Here is an 18,767-nt window from a genome sequence, read left to right as displayed (position 1 = left end):
TAAGAGCCAAACTTCAGTTGAGCTGCTGAACTTTTACTCGGGTGGGAAAGTTTCTTTCTGAGGCGAACATCTGAAACGCTTCGCGACGTGTCTGCTGCTCAAATGAACTTGGACACTTCGATGTAACTGTGAGAACTCCCTCATTTGACTTTATTCGACAGCTAGAGAGAGAAGGACACGATAACGTTTTAAGTGACTCGTGCACATCGAAGTTGACATTTTTCTTCTAAGAGACGCAGACAAGAATGTACAGTTAATAACGGAAGAAACGACACGAGACATTAAGCCGTTATAAAGGCCGCAATGAGTTATTTCGAAGCGAATCTTTATCGAGTGTACAGTTTGTTAACAGTTGATATGTAACGCGTATCGTTACACGTCAGTCTGCGATACTGTAACGCTACTTGAGTAAAAACGCGGCCTACGTGAACTTCTGCGCTACAAACGCCTTGACTTGTGAGCTTTCTTATTCGTGTCAAAGTATTGATTATCATGAATATTGATTGTAAACACGCCCCAAAACATCCAGTATGACTCTTCTCTACACGTCTGGAATCCATGTGTGGTTGGGCAGTAATCATGAATTATTCCCTGCTTTGAGTCGTGAATGCTTTACATGAATGGCCTTTAGAGTTTAAATGTTGACATCCTGAAGGACGCGTCAGGATCAGATTCTCTTCTTTTGTAATGACTGATGTTTTCATAGGGCAAGTTGTGCTGCAGGAATATGCGCCCTCGGGGATGAAATAGCTCAGATCGGGTGTGGTGATGTGCAAACGTGTTAGAAACAAATGAATCAGGTTCTGTTGTAACCCATTTAATCCCGTAGATTGACTACTAAACCTCATTGTCTGGTCACACCTCACGAGGTTCAGTGCAGTGACTCTTGTGAGGTGTTGAGTCTGCAGTTGCCGCTTACAGCTGATGTGTGGAAGGCTCTTGACATGGCATTGCATTGCATTGATATCTTGGAGGTTAGTTTATTTCAGGCAGTTCATTCATTTGTGAAGGAGTAACTGTGTTAAAGGAATAACTGGGTGCCTTATGCATTCCTTAATGCTTATGGCTATTATTGTTATTTTGATAATTATTTGATTAGTGACTATAAGACACACAGAACGTCATTGAACAATATTTTCATCAGAATCATGTGTTTGGCCAGATGCACCAAGGAGCGCTTTAAATAACACAACATTCATTTGCAGGAATTTTAAAGGCGAACTTTAAAGATTCGATTAATAAGACTCGGTGTTATAATCCCACTATTTCAACACGGTTGATTTGTCCAATAGGACATTTCCCATGCCTTACGCAAGACTGAAGGAGCAGTCAAGAATATGAACTTAGGAAAAGGAGGTCTGAGGTTTCACTGGGTTCGTTGGGTAGGCATCCTCTGTGTTTGGGGGATAAATGATTATAGAAATACATACTTACCTTTCCCTGCCATTATCAGAGAGATCATTTGCAAAAACTCAAAACAAAGTGTTTTGAGCCCTCGTATTAGGATTCATGACAGTTGCAGTCAAAATACAGAACAACTACTTGTAACTACACGATGTAAACAATCCCCTTCCCCTATAATAACTGCAAAGTTAAGACTTCTTTAACAACTGAATAGCATCCAAAGCAAATTGCATGCAAAATATTTAAGCAAATAAATCGAGAACAGGGCTTGAAATTAAAAAAGCACCATATCTATGAGTAGCACTGCTGCTCCCAACTTCAAGAGTTAGAAGCACCCACCGGTAAATGAATACTATGGTCTGTCTGAATAGTTGAATACAAAATTAAAACATGCATGTGATGTCTGCTGACAGTGTCAAATTGGCTTAAATCATATTTTTAATCATAAAACAATGGCTTGAATTAGATATGTGAGAGGAAAGCGATCGCATGCAAATTCTCCTTCCTCTATTGTCCCTTATATCTCATCATAGAATACAGAGAAACAGTTAATACTAGAAACACATCATGTTATGTTTATATTCAGCAGGTATGAGGGGAACACGATTGCTTTTTGAAGATGTTTCCTCGTGAGTGTATTTAATATAAAGTTATGCAAATTTGCAATTGCCAATGTTACATCTATGTTACCGTCATCAGCTGTTCAGCCCATTCCATTCCCATTGCATCGCGAATTGAATTTGTAACGTTACCTCCCATGTGTGAGACTCATGCGGACATCCAAAGGGCTCCATTTAGCGCATGTTTGTACAGAAAAAAGACGATACATTAGTCCCGAGGCATTGAAAGATGCATTCTGTGTGAATGGCATTTCACAGTGCAAAAAAAATGCAGCTGTAGCCTAATAAAGTATTTTTAGCTGTCAGTGCTGTTCTGCTATATAGCTTTGTGACAGATTATAAACCATAAAATATTGTATCTACATTTAACATTAATTATTTTAAAAATGAATATAGCATTAATAATCAGCATGTTAAAAGCATTTCATAATTAAACAAGTTTTAATCTGACACTAAATCTGATACTAAATATTCTAGTATAAGTGGCATGGAAAAACTACTTGTTAGTAACTTGTTCATACTTCTACTCAGGAAATTCAGCTGTTGTCAGTAGTTTTTTATATAAAAATAGACCACTAGGACTTTTCTCTGAATTTCTCAGCCTGATAAAACATTCGACTGCGCTCAATTGATAAAATATTATTTATTTTAAAAAGTATTGTCTGGAAGATAATATAGAGACCCTCCCAAAGCCGTAACCCAAGGGGAAACTCTGGACATCATGATAAAATGGCATGATACGATACGTATCCCCATACGTGTCAATGTATAATTAGATTTCTTATTTGCAGAATATTCTAACAACATGATCTTTTTCTTGTACATTGAAGTGTTAAAACAACTTTGAAACTGAATAGCAATTGTGTTTTTGTTATGCAAAAAACACAACAAGATGATTAATGTTTGGATTACAATGCTCTAGGTTCAGATCATATTACGATTTAGAGCAATATACTTGAAGAAACGTACCTTCAGTACTACTTCTCAGCGCTTTCATATTGTACTCGTCGAGATAATGTGGAGAGAGCGTGCTCACGCTATAACTATATCTTATGAATAAACATACAGTTAATCTGCGAGTCTCATCTATATAACACAATCTGCGGATCACAGTTTCACCACTAGTATGAATTATGTGAAAATGCTAAATATCAAGTTCAGGTATCGATACTGTGAGACATTCGAATTGGAACCATTGCCGATCTTTCAGTATCGATACGTATTAAAATATATCAATATTTTTGACAAGACTAGTGGAAATTAAAATTGAATATAACAGATGCATATTTGATTGGACATTTAGTTTTTTGTTATTATACAAAATATTTTAAGACATGTTTTTAATGTGTTTTATTACGGTTCAGCATGTACACACACAATCCCGTCAGGTGAGTAAACGTGAATAATACTGCCTGCAGCAGGTCAATGTGCAGAAAGTGTTCAATGCAGTCAGCAGCAGGCCTCACTGCACCCTACCCACCCATATAACAAGCTTTCCATTGATGGCATCATGGTGGGCTTCAGAAACATGAAGGGTTCCTTTGTATTCAAGGTCTAGAAGAAGTTTGGTGGAGTTGATCATGACCTGTTCCTTCAGCGAACTCTTATCAGCCTACAGCGAGAGTTGAGATGTAACGGTGTGAAAATTTCTAATCACAGTTATAGTGGACAATAATATCAGGAATATGAATATTATCACAGTTTTATTAACGTGTTCTGGAAAAAAGTACTGATCTAAAACAAATTTCATATCACGTTCACCTGTAAATGTACTTTTGTTTGATTTACATCAAGTACATGACATTAATATTAGTCACGGCATGTTGGGGGCATGAGGTAAAAGTGATCTAGTTCAGATTAAACAACCTTATGAAGAAAAGAGTGTACTTTAGGACCCAGGAGTAATCTGCACTCATAGCAGCGACAGCAGAAGAAATAAGATGAACAACTTTGCAAACTCATCATATCACATAATTTAATTGAAAATTAATAGAAAAGATGGGTCTGTATGAAATAAACGGTCAGTATATGTAAATATGATTTATTTAAGTAGGTTTCATGAGTAAAATAAGGGGAGGGTGGCAGGAGATGGGCGTTTAAAACGGGAGATTTTATGTGTATATGTTAATTTCCACAAATGTGCACATTTTGGGATTAAAGCCGTAATTAGTAAAGCACTGTCATCAAAAACTCACCGGAGCAGACATGTATGAATCAGTATGTCTTGCATTATTTTGTTCCGAATGTCAATACTTCTGACTTTTGCTTTACTCTCCTGACATATATATAAAACCCACATTTCATGTTGCATCTATGTTATACTCTTGAAAACGATATTTGATGCTGGACAGGGTTTTTCAAGCGGTACACTGGTACAGTTTAACGGTAATTAAAATATGACACTGTAATACTAACCGGTGGACGTTATAATCACGAGTGACCATTAAACCCATAATCGCTACATCCCTCATTCATATTTAGATCCCAACCGGATCAGGTAGAAACTTTGAAGGTTGTTATGGCTCAAATTATTGCACACCTATATTTATAGGGCAGCGTGTAAGATATTTGCATTAAAATATCCAAAACCCATGAGGACAGTGTTATATATTTTGGTTACGTGTGGATTTGAATTATCTCAAACGTTTTCAACAATGTTTGAATCCAAAGAAAATCTTCGTCAACAAGCGTGAGCCCCTGTTCAAATGGTCGGTGATCGATCTACGCATGGCAAACCAGGGAATCATGAGATGAGCACGGTACTCTGTTATAACGTAGGCCTAACTGTTGGGCTGGGGGGCGATAGACAATGCCATCGCTGGTGGCTGACAGACATCACTATGCTAAACCGGCATTAAGAAGACAAGTCTGTCGGTATATCTGTGCAACTTGTTCAAATAGAAGACTTTATATATGTTACTCACCCTGGACTTCCTGACCTTATAACTGCACAGCTCGTCCATGGCAATGTTGCGCTGTAAATATCACCAGATTATCCCCAACAGTGTCTACATCAGACAAGAGCAGGGCAACGTGATACACACCTGACTTTATACATACCTGCAAATTAGCCGCTCTTCTGTGTACATTTTGTTTAAAAAACGCATACAGGAAATATCACAGCATCAGTCGATCAGTCCATTGATGTGTCTGGAAGAGAACGTTCTTAGCGTCATGTTTGGGGCCCCTTGAAAGGCACTGCTGAAGGGGATGCAATGCGAAGTGTCATCTCAGATAAAGAAGAAAAGTCCTTGTTTCATTAATATTAAAAAATATTGCACAGACCAATCGATTCGCTTCAAAATATATTAATATGTCATCTGGAGCTGCGCATTTTCCAAAACGAAGTGAGTCCTCATGTAGTGATTCATATGCAGCTGTACCCTTTTTTTTGCAGTGAAATAATTTTTTGCTGTTCAATAATGCCACTTTACCGTTGTTCCATTTTGCTCGAGTATGCTGTTGTAGATTTGGCCATGTGTAGTGAACTGGTGACTGTTGCTGGATTTGTGTCATGAATGTATGTGTAGTGGTTTACACTCTTCTCCAGTTTAGGAGATCTAGACTGATGTTTTGTTTCTAGGAGAACAGGTCTCTTGCCAGTATTTGGAAGCAGCCATATTTGGTCAAAGCACTATTCCCAAGGCTTGAGAAATTATTCAGAGGCCGATTGCCTCAGTCACCAAAACATAGTCATAGTCTATTTAAACGATTAAGGCGTATTGATTGAAAACTGGGATCACAATATCTGACTGACACACTATCAGAGGAGTCAGTAGTTATTGTCAGCAAGGAGGCTGGTTGTAGTGAAGTATTGTCCATATGGTCTGAGTGTTAATGTATATTTGAGTTCAAATGTCATGACTACTCCGCTATAGATTAGTAACATACTTATAAGTAAATTTACTTTGTACATTACTTATTGCTTGTACATTATCCCGCTTATAACACGGCTACTTGGCACATGAAAACATAACTTGAGATAAAATCTGATTTTGAAATATTTTACTTCTGCACGGAAAAGTCGTTTACTTTCAGTTTTTAGGTAAGAAATGACGTTCAAATGTCATTGTAACACAGATCCATAAAGGAAGGAAGGAGGCAGGAACCGGTGAACGTAAACTAACTTTTAATATAACAAAAACAAACCGTGAGAGATGCGAGATTGGTGCACTCGCAGCTGACGCTCGTTATCACTCATGTCACCGGCCTCACGCCGTTCCCCCACGGCTCTCGTCCCGCCCTGCTCGCCACAGGCACTCTTTCTCCATAAACCCTGCTTTTACCCCAGATAAAGCAACACTACACTTGTAAATTTAAAAGAAGGTTACCTTTTTTAAACAATAAACCTTCTATTTACAAACAGATATAAAATAATAAATTGCATCGGTACATCTTATTGATTGTGGTTCCCAATTGAGACACTTTTGTCTGCGCGCGTGTGTGTGTGTGTTAGCAGATGTGTTTTTTTTGGTTAGAAAGAGACAACAGCTGTATGACTTTGATAGCTTCATGGACGAACAACATGGTACAGAATAGTGACCAAACACTTCCTGTTTGTTTGGGATCATAGCCAGAAGAATGTGGTTTCATGTCACTGTGAATATTTCAAGTCTGCGAATGTAGATCACTAGAATTGTTAGTTTTGCTAGATATCTGGAGCAAATTGCTTTATAACATAATATTCCCCACCTGCATTGTAGATAATATTTAATTTATTCATTTGCAGTTTTATAGAAAAATTACCCTGCTGTTGATTAGGCATGGGCCGATAACCGGTTTCAAGGTTTACCGCGGTTTAATATTCCTGCGGTTTCAAAACCACTAAAATGTCCGCTATACCGTCTCTGCGGTATACGCAGCTTTTTCTCGTCGTCATAGACGAAAAGTAAGTTACAGGAATCCCTCCCTCTCCGGTTGGTACACACAGTCAGAGGGAGTCACGTGTATGGAGGATGGCCGAAGTCAAAAAAGACGAAGTCTGCCGTGTGTCTGTCACGTTCCGTTTTCTGTGCTCAGCCACTGCCGCACACATCTCCTGCCCCCTCCCATTTAGTTTTTTCACCCTTGAAACCCCTACTTAAATAAATTAAAATTTACAATGTGCATTTTTTTTTCATTATTTATCATGAGTATACTCATTACAGGACAGGAACACATTCAAAGATGACAGCCTCAGTCTCGGTGTGTCTAGGTCAAACCATGTGCCATTTACAGACGAACTGTTCATGTTTCAGTCGATAACAGTGACGGGTTTTGGAAATGCTGTTTTTGTACTTTTTCATTCACATGCTGTCCACTGTACGGTTTACTGAATGTGCTGCTTCTCCCTGTTGACGACAGACAAGTTTCCTACTGAATGAAAACTTAGGTTTGTCCAAAAAGGTGCTAGGTTTGTCGTTATGCGCTACTAAACAAAAGTTGCTTAAGTCACTTACGTAGCAACATTGGCTGGATTAATTATCAACGAATGCGAAACACAGCATTTCTCCGGAGAAACTAAAAAAAATGGCAAAGCGAACTAGGGATGGGCAATATATTATCGTTTGTGATATACCGTCGAAAGTTCTCCTCGTGGGAAAAATGTGTCTCATCGCTATAATAACGATAAGTCTAGTTGAAGACGTAGTTTCGTGCGCGACTGACTCACTGTCCAGGTGCGGAGTGAAAACAAGCATAGCGGAGGGCGGACCTAAGGTTGAGGAGGAGCTTGGTAAGCGAAGAGCTACCGCTACAATTTGGAACCGGTTTGGTTATAGAAAATCAGATGTAGAGCGAACAAAAGCAATATGCGAGGTTTGCAGAAAAACAGTGCTTACAAAGAGTGGAAACCCGTCCAATTTGTTCCACCATCTAAAACACAAACCAGAGTACGAAGAAAGTTTGAAGCTACGTAATGCAACAACTACACGTGGACCTAGGTGTAATAAAAATCCCAACCAGACGAAAATTGCCAGCGCATTTGCTAATTGCATCTCTTATGATGAACAAAGTAAACGATGGAACGAATTGACGTTTATAATACAATCCATAAAAGCAAGGAAGGATACGGGAACCGGCGAACATCAAAGGACTTTAACAAAAGTCAGGCCTGTTCCTCTCTCACTGACGTAATCTCCTCGGTGATACTAGACCGGTGCGCGTACAGCTGACGCTCGTCATCACTCAGGCACCGGCTTCGCATCCGGGCTCTCGTCCCGCCTACCTCACTACAAGGTTAAATGTTTTTAATTTATCATTCTTGTGTTTTGCACAATTTTGTAAACTATATGAAAACAATTTGTTTTGCAATTTGTTCCGTGTGACTAGAGTGTTACAAATATAACTACCTAATTGGTGGTAGCATGTTCCACATATGTATAAAATGTACATTCAAAGAGAACTTATTTACTTTATCAGGATTTATTTGCAGTTGTACTTGTATATTTGAAACACAAGATATGGTTGGTGATTGTTACTTTTGCTGTTTGCACTATTTTTGCCACTGTTGCACCATGTGAGTATAAAGAAATACAGAAACTTTATTTACATTTTAAACTTGTAATTGATTTTAATGATTATTGTGTAATTGTTTGTGTTTTATGTTTTTCACCACAGTCACTGAACACAATTTAAACATAACATAATCTGCAATTTTACAGAAGAAAATAATTTATAATAATATATATATATTTTCGTCATTGGTATCATTATCGCAATAAGTACCTGAAATTATCGGGAAAATTTTTTAGGCCATATCGCACATCCCTAAAGCAAACCATTAATGCCTTTTCTCAACTGAGCTGTGACATTACACATGACTTTCCCTAGGCCTGCACTAATCGTTTTCAAACCGAAATCGCAATTTGAAAGGGTGCGATGTGCAAATCGCAAATGCTGCGATTATTTCGATTAGGGGCTTTAAATATGATCAAATGCACCTACGTAGTATTTGACAGTTTGCTTCTGCAATTTTACGTTTAACCAAAGGGGGGCATTTGAACACTGCACATGCTATTGAATTACCAAAGAACGTCATTTGGAAAATAGTTTTTTCATGATTCTATGCTCATGTGACAGGAACAGTAATAGTGTTCACACCAAACGCGAAAGAAGCGTTAAGCGTGAGTTAGTTACATGTTAACTTTGGCGAAAATTCGTTCCGCGTTTACCAATCAGGAGCTTGCTCTAGTAGGGCCGTGATTATGACATAGCGAGTGGAGGCAGAAATCTGAAACAACAATGAATTACTGCGCCTCTGAAGGATCTGATGGACCCAGACATGGCCCTGAACGAGTCTACGTCGTTCTTCAGCCTTCCGTAGCACATAATGCGCAGCTACCCTCTCAACAAAATCCATGTCAGCTGTTTCGCAACTGGAGCCGCCTGGCAGAAGCCCCTCCTGCCATGACACAATTTTGTGTCTGTAATAAAGCGAATTTCACACGCAAATGATGCGAGTAAACTTAAAATGTTCAAGAATCCAACTACACGATAGCGAAATTTACCGTGTTTGGTGTGAACACTATAAGAAGTTGAGAAGAACAAAATTATTTTATTGCATTTCTCTTTATTTTAGTTGACTTACTCCAGATGGCCAGTCCTCCCCAGTCACAGCCTTTCTGGAATTTTACAGAATGTAAAAAGTAAAAAGACAGACATGCGGTTTGCATGTAACACCGCAAACACTACCGCTCAATGGGCAAGTCCAAAGATAATAGATGTTATCAAGATACGGCAAACCCATTTCAATAAATTGGGAGAAATGCAACGCACATTGTGGTCGCTTGAAAAAGATGATTGTGCTTCCGATGGCCAGCCTACGTCCGTTTGTCAGCATAGAACGGCTCGACTCGTGTGAAATCTGTAACCAACATCGCAAGCGTCCCTAACTTTTGCTCATTGTTATTAGATATTTAGAAAATTATCTTATCTCAGTTCACATACAGACAAACACGGACAGAGCCAGTCCATAATGACAGAGAGCAATAAAACACATGGCAAAAATATAAACTCAAAACCGGAAACGGTCATTCACAAGCATATTAAACCGTCTTACCAAACAATTCAATATTATATTGAGAATTGTGGCATCCCTAGTGTTTGATGGTTTTGCATGAGGATTTCCTGTGCTGCAGATGTGGAGGTGCTCGTGTGAGCGTCATTAGATCTCCAGACCTCACACGTCACTGCTGGAGTTCACAGTTTGACTCTGCTGCAGGTTACTGCATGTGCATGTTTGTAGTACCCACAAAATGATTACTGCTTGTGTTTTGTGTCTTTTTTCGTGCCTTCTTACGCTGATTTTGTGCCTCTATTAACTGATTATCAAGCCAGAATTGACACGCTTAAAATCAGACACTTGACGACTGGAAATGCTATTTTATGTTTATGTTTTATGTAATATGCGGTTGCATGAAAATAGAGACACAGCTGTGTACCCGCTAATTTACTTTTTGAAATCACATTTTAATTTCTGCCATCTCTGCTTTTCTGTGTACGAGAAGAAATTGCGAATTACTTCTTTAATATAAAAGAAAATTTAAGGATAAGACAGATTTAAATATGGAGAGTAATAGATTTGTTTATCAGGTTTAGAATACTGATTGAATGCCACAATATGTACATTTGGACTGCTAGATGGTGCACTTTCGAAACAACAACAAAAAGCTAAATTACGTTATGTAGGAGAGTGGAATTATGGGACATGTCGTTTTCACCATCCAGATGCGTATGGAGATCGCCTATTATGTTCACGGACGAGGTGATGAATAAAGTTTATGTCATTTTTTTACAGAATTCACGTGCAAGAAACATGGAATGTAATGCTACCTTAGCCTGCGAATGATATTGGACTTTGTCAATTGATTTGGTAGCGTAATGCTTCACAGTTTTACGAATTTAAAACAGTCATCGTTTAAAAAGTAAACTATGTTTACGCTTTTTTGGGTTTCCTTTACTCGCCAAAGAGTAATCGTGATCCACAATAACAGAACAACAGATGCTGCGTCCCAGATGCTGTATAACCACTTTCGCATTTGCGTGTTGCTGTAGTTTCTACAACTGGAAACTGAGGGTAGTGCGGAGCAGCGGAATTTAAAGTGGCCGTTTCTCAGACAGTTAATGCATATCTCATGCTAATCTTGAGTACTTGCATAATAGTATGAGACCCTTCAAATATCAGTAGAGTCTTAAGTTTGATTACATTCATTAAAGGCCGATACAGCTGTAGGATTATTTCTGAAAACACGACGCGTGTGGGGGCGGAACTAAAGCAGGCGTGCATCCATTGCCAACAAAACACAGACATCAGTTTCACTTACCGCGTACGCTTCATGTCCGGCATCTTTTAGCGCCGCTCCATCTATCAGTTTCAAACAACCTCCAAATCCAGCGTTATAGCCACCGTTTATATAACATTCATCACCCAAATGCAGTAAACAAACAAACACAGCTGAACTTCGTGAACATGACTTGTGTGGATGCAAATTCTCCGGATCTCCACCGTTGGTGGATGGGCGTGCCACATGCTTTTCCAGGAGAATTGTCCAATCAGGGACGAAGACAAGTTGTTACGAAACAGATTTTCATGTTTGAAAAAAACTTTTCGAAACGTATATGAACACTGGGGGAGAGTATCGAGCACAGAAATACGAAGACATACGTCCAACTCGTTTTTGACAAGTTGACCATGTCAAGCACAAGAAGACAACTTGTTTAACACTGTAAATAAGTCTGAATGCATGAAACGCAGTTGCCAGGCCACTTTTAGTCACTGATATGCGACAAATACAAGGGAGACAAGGGATCAGGCCCTTATTTTAAATAGGAATTTCTCTGGATTTGCACATTCTTGCGAACATTTGGGATATGCAAGTACACAACTGCATGAAATGTATCGCACCGTGCAAGTGATTTTTTAAATATTTCATAACAAAATTATTCCATATTGTGACTTTAGACGTCAATCCCTGTTGCATGAGTTTTTCTTGTGAGGTCAGACAAGGCCAGATGATCTAGTCGATGAACTCTAGTGGTTTGTCCATGTGATCACTACATTTAAACTAAACACCAGCATTCACATTGCAAATCTCTCCGGCATTTCATTTAACAGTATGTTGTTACAATCCAAACAGATTGTGGACGCCAGGCTTGTGTGCTCTGTAAATACATGCTGATTTCACTGAATGTGTGTGACCGCTGTATGACACTATCTCCTGGGGCTGACTGTGCCTGCATGTCTCTGACCTCCACAGATATGAATTCATAAAGTTATCATGACACCAACTCTGTCTTGTAATATGTCATTCAGGAAGACTGTAAATAAGATATGTGTATGTAGAGGAACCTAAACCAAAGACATCGAGCTCAGGAAGTGACTCTGCAGCACATGCTAACAGTGGTCAGGAGTGCATAGAGCTGTGTTCTCACTTGTTTCTTTCGGCTGTAAATGTGTGATCAGTGCATGTAGATTTGCAATAAGGGAAACAAAACAAAACACCACAGATGTTACAGTCCAGTTCCTTAATTCTGCTCCTGAGGAGTGTCCCTTGAGGGAGTAACAACTAGGATTGGCCGTTATAAAGTGAGGCGCATCTGGCACGAGCTGCGCAGAGACGCATCTTTACACTGCGTGAGCTGGACAGTTATAAGTCCAGGCGTGTATCATCTGTACACTGCGAGTTTAACAAATGATACAGTAAGGCTAGATTGTATTCTTATTCTGATGTTATTTTCAATAAAAGAGTGAGGCGCATCGTTATACTATGCAATCTGCACAGACAGGTGTCGTCTTTATAAAGTTTTAAAGTCAGACGGGTCTGTCAAACTGCGCGTCCTCTTTATACTCCACAGTTAAAAAGTCAGGCTAGTCTGATCTGTGCAGTTGTGGTTTAATGCACATTTGTTTTGTTCATATTTGTTTACAACGCGATTTGCAGCCTGAAGCAGCGAGCGTCACGTCACGAACGTGAAACATTTGTTGGAATCACGATGCCGGCTTACCATTGTGATGTCTATCGGCCATTGGCTCAACCCTAGTAACAATACTGATGCAATGATCCAATGACATGAAATCACCGAGTGCTAATAAACATCAGATCATGAGGCCTCATGTCTGGAAACAGAACATCTGGGCAGCATCCATTTGTCTACGACATCATTGCTCATGGTCCATTCTGGGTGTGGAAGAAATGTTTCTAACAAGAGAAACGGGAGTCGCCCATGATTCAGTCAGTCTTCATGTGTTTAGTTGTGTTTCAGGGTCATTCTTGTACCATGTCATGGTTTTGTAACTTGTGATGTTGCTTATGATTAAAATTTTTTTTTACTAGAGTAGTGCTTGTGCGACACATGTACAGCATATACTACATTAACATGTTTGCATTACTTTAATATAAAAAAGTTGTCTTCAAGAGCTTTTGTTCCATATCAACGTTTGCTACAGGGATTGTAAAATATCTCCTAGCAATTTAATCTGCCAGATGTCACTAGAAGTCACTTTTCTTTTTTCAACGGGTGGATGTTACAACAGGGAGCATATCGTTCATCCATTGCTTAATTAACACGTCGAATTTAACATCACCTTCACATAAAGGGCTCTTTACAGCTAATTTTGTTTCTTATACTGGATTTTAAATGTAAAATAACCTGTTCTGTTTCAATATACCCAAGTGTGTTTAAAGTTTAATATACAGGTTTGTGGCTCTTCATTTCAAGTTCATATTCACCATTGTGATCTTGCTGATCTTTTTTTAGAAATATATAGGATTTGTATTAAATCTATAATCATTGACTCGAATCGAATCGAGAGCTTGTGAATCGGAAAACCCAGCCCTAGTAAATGTGCTGGATTACTGGAGCACTATTTCTGAGGACTATTTGCAAGAATTAGCTTTCTTCGAAATGAACAATGTTCTCTCCGTCTCGACAATAAATGTGTGTGTTTTTGTGTCTTTGTTGCCGGGCAGCGGAAGAGAAGTCATCATTTTAGCTGTGGTCTTGAACTTCCTCATCTGGGCCTGTCCGACATCTACAGGAAAGGACATTATAAGAACATTTCAACTTATTTTAAGAAGGATCTTCGGCCTCTGTAGAGAGCCTGCTATTGACTGAATTAAAGAGCTTGTCACAAAGAAGTTCTTGGAGTTTAAAAACATAATTCAGAAACTTTGGTTTCGGGTTTAATAATGAAGATTTCTTGATCCATACATTTGTTTTCTCTTTGTCACAGTGTGTCAAAAAATTCAACCATTTGCTTCTGCTATGCCATGAGCTAAACAATCCCTCCCTTCTCAAGCTCAGCTGTAATTGCACAGGATGCAACACTCCCAGAAAGTGTGTGTGTGTGTGTGTGTGTGTGTGTGTGTGTGTGTGTGTGTGTGTGTGTGAGAGAGCATGTGCTCCTCTGCGTCTGCAGATAGCTGAAATTCCCTTTTATGGCAGTGAAGTGCTTTTCAAACAGGAAATGACATCACTGCATGCCGAGTGCGAGCGGGAGCTGTTACTCTTGTGCTTCATTCCACACGGTGGGACAGAAAAACTTTCTCTAAAAGGCCTCCAGATCGTGATCTGATTGAGATCTGTCATAAATTGTGAAAGGTGCCTCAAGTAAAAGTGTGAGATCGTAGAGAGCAGTTACAGAAGCTGTGGTCGGGCTGGGGCAGGATGCAACAGCCCTGCATGTTTGTCATTCTTCAGGAGGGTTTTGTGTTCCAGACGTCAGCAGGGGACGGGGCTCCTCACAGTCCACAGTCTGTTGTGCTTATAAAGTGAGCTCGTGTAGACGCCCGTCAGATGTTACAAATGACCGCATGAAAGGACTCGATGAGTGCAGTTTTCATTCCTTTCTTAACATATTCCCTGTCTTGGGGAGTTGTTATCGAGTCCTAATATTAAAAGGGTGTAGCAAACAGTTTTTATCATTATTGCTAGAATGTGGGAAAATCAAATGAAATCCACACACCACCAAAAACAAAAAGTGGGTTCCTTTGTACTTGGAACTTCTCTTGTTTTCTTTCCATACTATCCTAGAAGTAGCTCAATGTAAATATTTTGTTTGCATTGGATATTGGTGTGTAGTGTGAAACGGTCTGTAAGAGTATCACATCCCCCTGAAAAACACATTTCCTGTTTAAGTAAAATAAATAATACATTTAAAACTGCAGTATACTATAGTAATTATATTATAATAATTATTTAATTTAGATCACTAAATTTAAAGGCAGTTTTTGTAAATGAAATGATCACGGACAACAGTTTTGATATAGTTTGTCTTACCGAAACCTGGCTTAAACCAAATGATTATTTCGGTCTAAATGAGTGACCCCACCAAGATACTGTTATATGCATGAGCTACGTCCGGTTGGTCGAGTTGGTAGTGTCACAACAATCTTTAGAGACTGTCTTACTGTCTCTCAGAGAACAGAGCATAAACATTATCAACTCGTCAATTAATCTAGACCATGTCCCAGGACTCTTTAAGATGGCCTCTTTTCGAGAAAGTAAACTTAGACCCCAATGAACTAGGAAACTATAGACCGATTTTAAATCACCCATACCTGTCTAAAATACTAGAGTAGTGTCCTCTCAGTTGTGCTCTTTCTTACAAAATAATGACAGACATGAAACATTTCAGTCAGGCTTTAGACCGCATCAATGAAACTGCGCTCGTAAAAATGACAAATGACCTGCATATAGCATCAGATAAAGGTAACATCTCCATAAAACAGAAATATTTCTTATCGGACTTAATATTACTTAAACTGAATATTTCTGATTATAAACTGCAAGTTGAAGGATGTACTGTTACTCCAACAAATACAGTAAAATATCTAGGTGTTATATTAGACAGCAACCTGTCATTTCAAAATCACATCTCAAATGTCACAAAAACAGCCTTTTTCCACCTAAGAAATGTTGCCAAATGATGAAATATTCTGTGTTGCTGACGTGGAGAAGCTTATTCATGCATTTATGACCTCAAGACTTGACTACTGTAATGCGCTACTTAGTGTTTGTCCTCCATCATCAATAAACAAACTACAGTTAGTTCAGGAAATACGATCACATAACCCCAATTTTATCAACCCTTCACTGGCTACACATTAAGTATCGTATTGACTTTAAAGTTCTTTTAATCACTTATAAAGCCTTAAAGGGTTTAGCCCCTACCTACCTAACAGAGCTTCTATCACACTACAACCCATCACGCTCTCTAAGATCTCAAAACTCAGGACTTTAGATAACACCTAGAATAACTAAATCCACCAAAGGGGGTCGAGCTTTCTCATACGTAGCACCTAAACTCTGGAATGGCCTTCCTGATATTATGCAAGGATCAGACACACTCGCCCAATTTAAATCTAGATTAAAGACACATCTTTTCAGCCAAACATTCACTTCATGCTAAATATGCTAAATAAACCACCAGGAGATGTTGACATTAGATATTATTTACTAGAATAATTTAACTTATTATATAAAACACCATGGCGTTTTTTCTTATTTTCCCCTGTAAAGAACAATGCACATTGTGATAAGTGCTATATAAACTAAATTGAATTGAATTAATTATAGTAAAATTCTTGGGCACCAAAGTATTGTTTAACTTTACTAGAATAAATAGTAAACTTAATGTTTACTACAGTTTGTACATTAACTACAAGTTAATTTTATCATCTGGTTTAATTGAAGACTTTTACTTGAGGTTTAGTGTGTGTTTAACGATGGCTTCACTCAAACAGCGAAACGCTTGTACAATAATCTCAGAACAGCTCTGTGGATGAAGTTCATGTGTTCATGTCAAATACACGACTGTCATGCTTGGAAACTAATTCACTCGAAGAATAAGCCGAGGACATATGTAAATAGTTGAATTCCTTTAAATAGTAGAAGGTTTTAATCGCAAAAACTAAATATAGACCAAGGCTCCAGACTAACATTTTTTACTGGGAGCACTGTAGCCCCTGACTGAAATATTTATGAGCGCAAGCAGAAAATGTAAGGGCACACCTTTAATCAGCCTGCAATGCAATTACTGACATTTCCCCCCTAAAATATCTCGATTTCTGAAAAATACTTAGATAATAAATAGACTAAACTCACAGAAATGACAATGTGCAGTTTTATTTTCATTTCAGAGGGATATGACATTACAAAATACCAGGATCATGTGGATTCTGAAGACATTTTTGTCAATTCTGTGCATAAATTTAGGAAAAATCTGCAGAATTCTATGGAACAGTTTTAAATGCGTTTACATTTGTACAGAAGTGTAAATGTGGTAAAGTCACTATTCAGGTCATTTTCTATGAAAAAGTATATCTTTTATAGATTATAGTGTTAATACGTTCTTCTTCTGATGATTTGATTGTGTATTAGGACACTTTTCATCATGTTCGCAATCGCAAACTTAACTGATAGTTCATTCTTTCTGTGAAGCTGTTGATGCAAGGGCTGTTCATCACATGAATAGGCAGGTAACTGACAAATGACATTAATAATGCTACATTATAAGAAATCAACACTTTTGTGGGCTATTTTAGCTGCCAGTGCGACAAGTTGTTCTTAATGGTCACATGGTGACTTGCATGGCTTAATCTTGTAACTACAATAAATATGTTTTTTAACATTTTCACTAAATGTTTGATTGCTCAAAGTACATTTTCTGTAGCAAATTTATGGACATATATCAGAAGAACAGAGTCTCTGCTTTCAAACTAAATAAACTGTATCTTCATTTGTTCATTTATCATCACCCCTTAGATGTGGGTATGTTTCTTCAAAAATGCATCACTTTGTTTAAACGGCTGTGGAAATCTTTTATCCAATGACTCCGCCCAGATTAGATTAACAATCATTAAAAACAGATAAAATATATATACGTTCTAGGTTCAGAGATTCTGTACTTTCTCCAAAGGTGCGTAACAGCGCCACCTGCTGTACAACAGTACAAACACCGATTGCCGTCATAACTCGTCTTTGGCAGGAAACGTTTATCTTTGAAAAGAGTTAAAGGGGCAGCAGCATAATACAGACATCTGTTTGTTATGATCATCAAACAACAACGGACGGCCGAAAAAACCCTCACTGATATCAAAGGAATTGTGTTCTCTTATACAAGTTGTTCACAACAGATAAAGGAATAAATTAGCTTTAAGAATCATGTGCTTTAAATATGGTAAAGTGTTGAAAGAAAGTTTACATATACAACAAAAATAATGACATCGTATAAACTTCTTTTGGGCTAGATCATACAGTATGCAAGCATTATTTAAAGCGGAGGTAACACGCAGTTTCTGCCAATCTCGTAGTAATCTTGATTATCTATAGAGTAGTATTGCATACTTGATATCTGAGAAGAGTCTTTAGTTTGATCGCTTTTATAAAAGATTGAAACAGCTGTACCATTATTTCAGAAAACAGTCGAGCTCCTGGAGGCGGGCAGTGGGCGGAACTAAAGCACGAGCACACAATACATCATTGCATTATCCCTGCATAACTGTTAACTCACTAAGTTTGTATTGTTTAAATGATGCACATACACAGATATTTAAAGGAGTTTGACTTACCGTGTGATGTTCACGTCCAGCTGTGTTTAGCGCTGGAACCGCTCCATCTCTTAGTTTCAAACCATCTGCAATCCAGCATTATATCCACCGTTTATTCATCACTGATGCAGTGAACAAACAAACACACCCGTACAGCTAAAGGAAGCGTATTGATGGCCGTGCTCTTCTGGTTTATGTATGAACGTGTGCTATT

The 18,767-nt window shown here is 38.4% G+C and overlaps 1 protein-coding gene across 2 annotated transcripts in view; it reads left to right on the top strand.

Annotated features, from left to right (window-relative positions):
- Positions 1-18,767, top strand: part of tln1 (talin 1) — a 51,589-nt gene that overhangs the window by 659 nt on the left and 32,163 nt on the right. The gene's annotated exons all lie outside the window — the stretch shown is intronic.

This window comes from Barbatula barbatula (genome assembly GCF_947034865.1).
Source record: "Barbatula barbatula genome assembly, chromosome: 24".
NCBI lineage: Eukaryota > Metazoa > Chordata > Actinopteri > Cypriniformes > Nemacheilidae > Barbatula > Barbatula barbatula.
The sequence above is the reverse complement of the archived record's forward strand: the minus strand, read 5'-3'. Positions and strand labels throughout refer to the sequence as shown.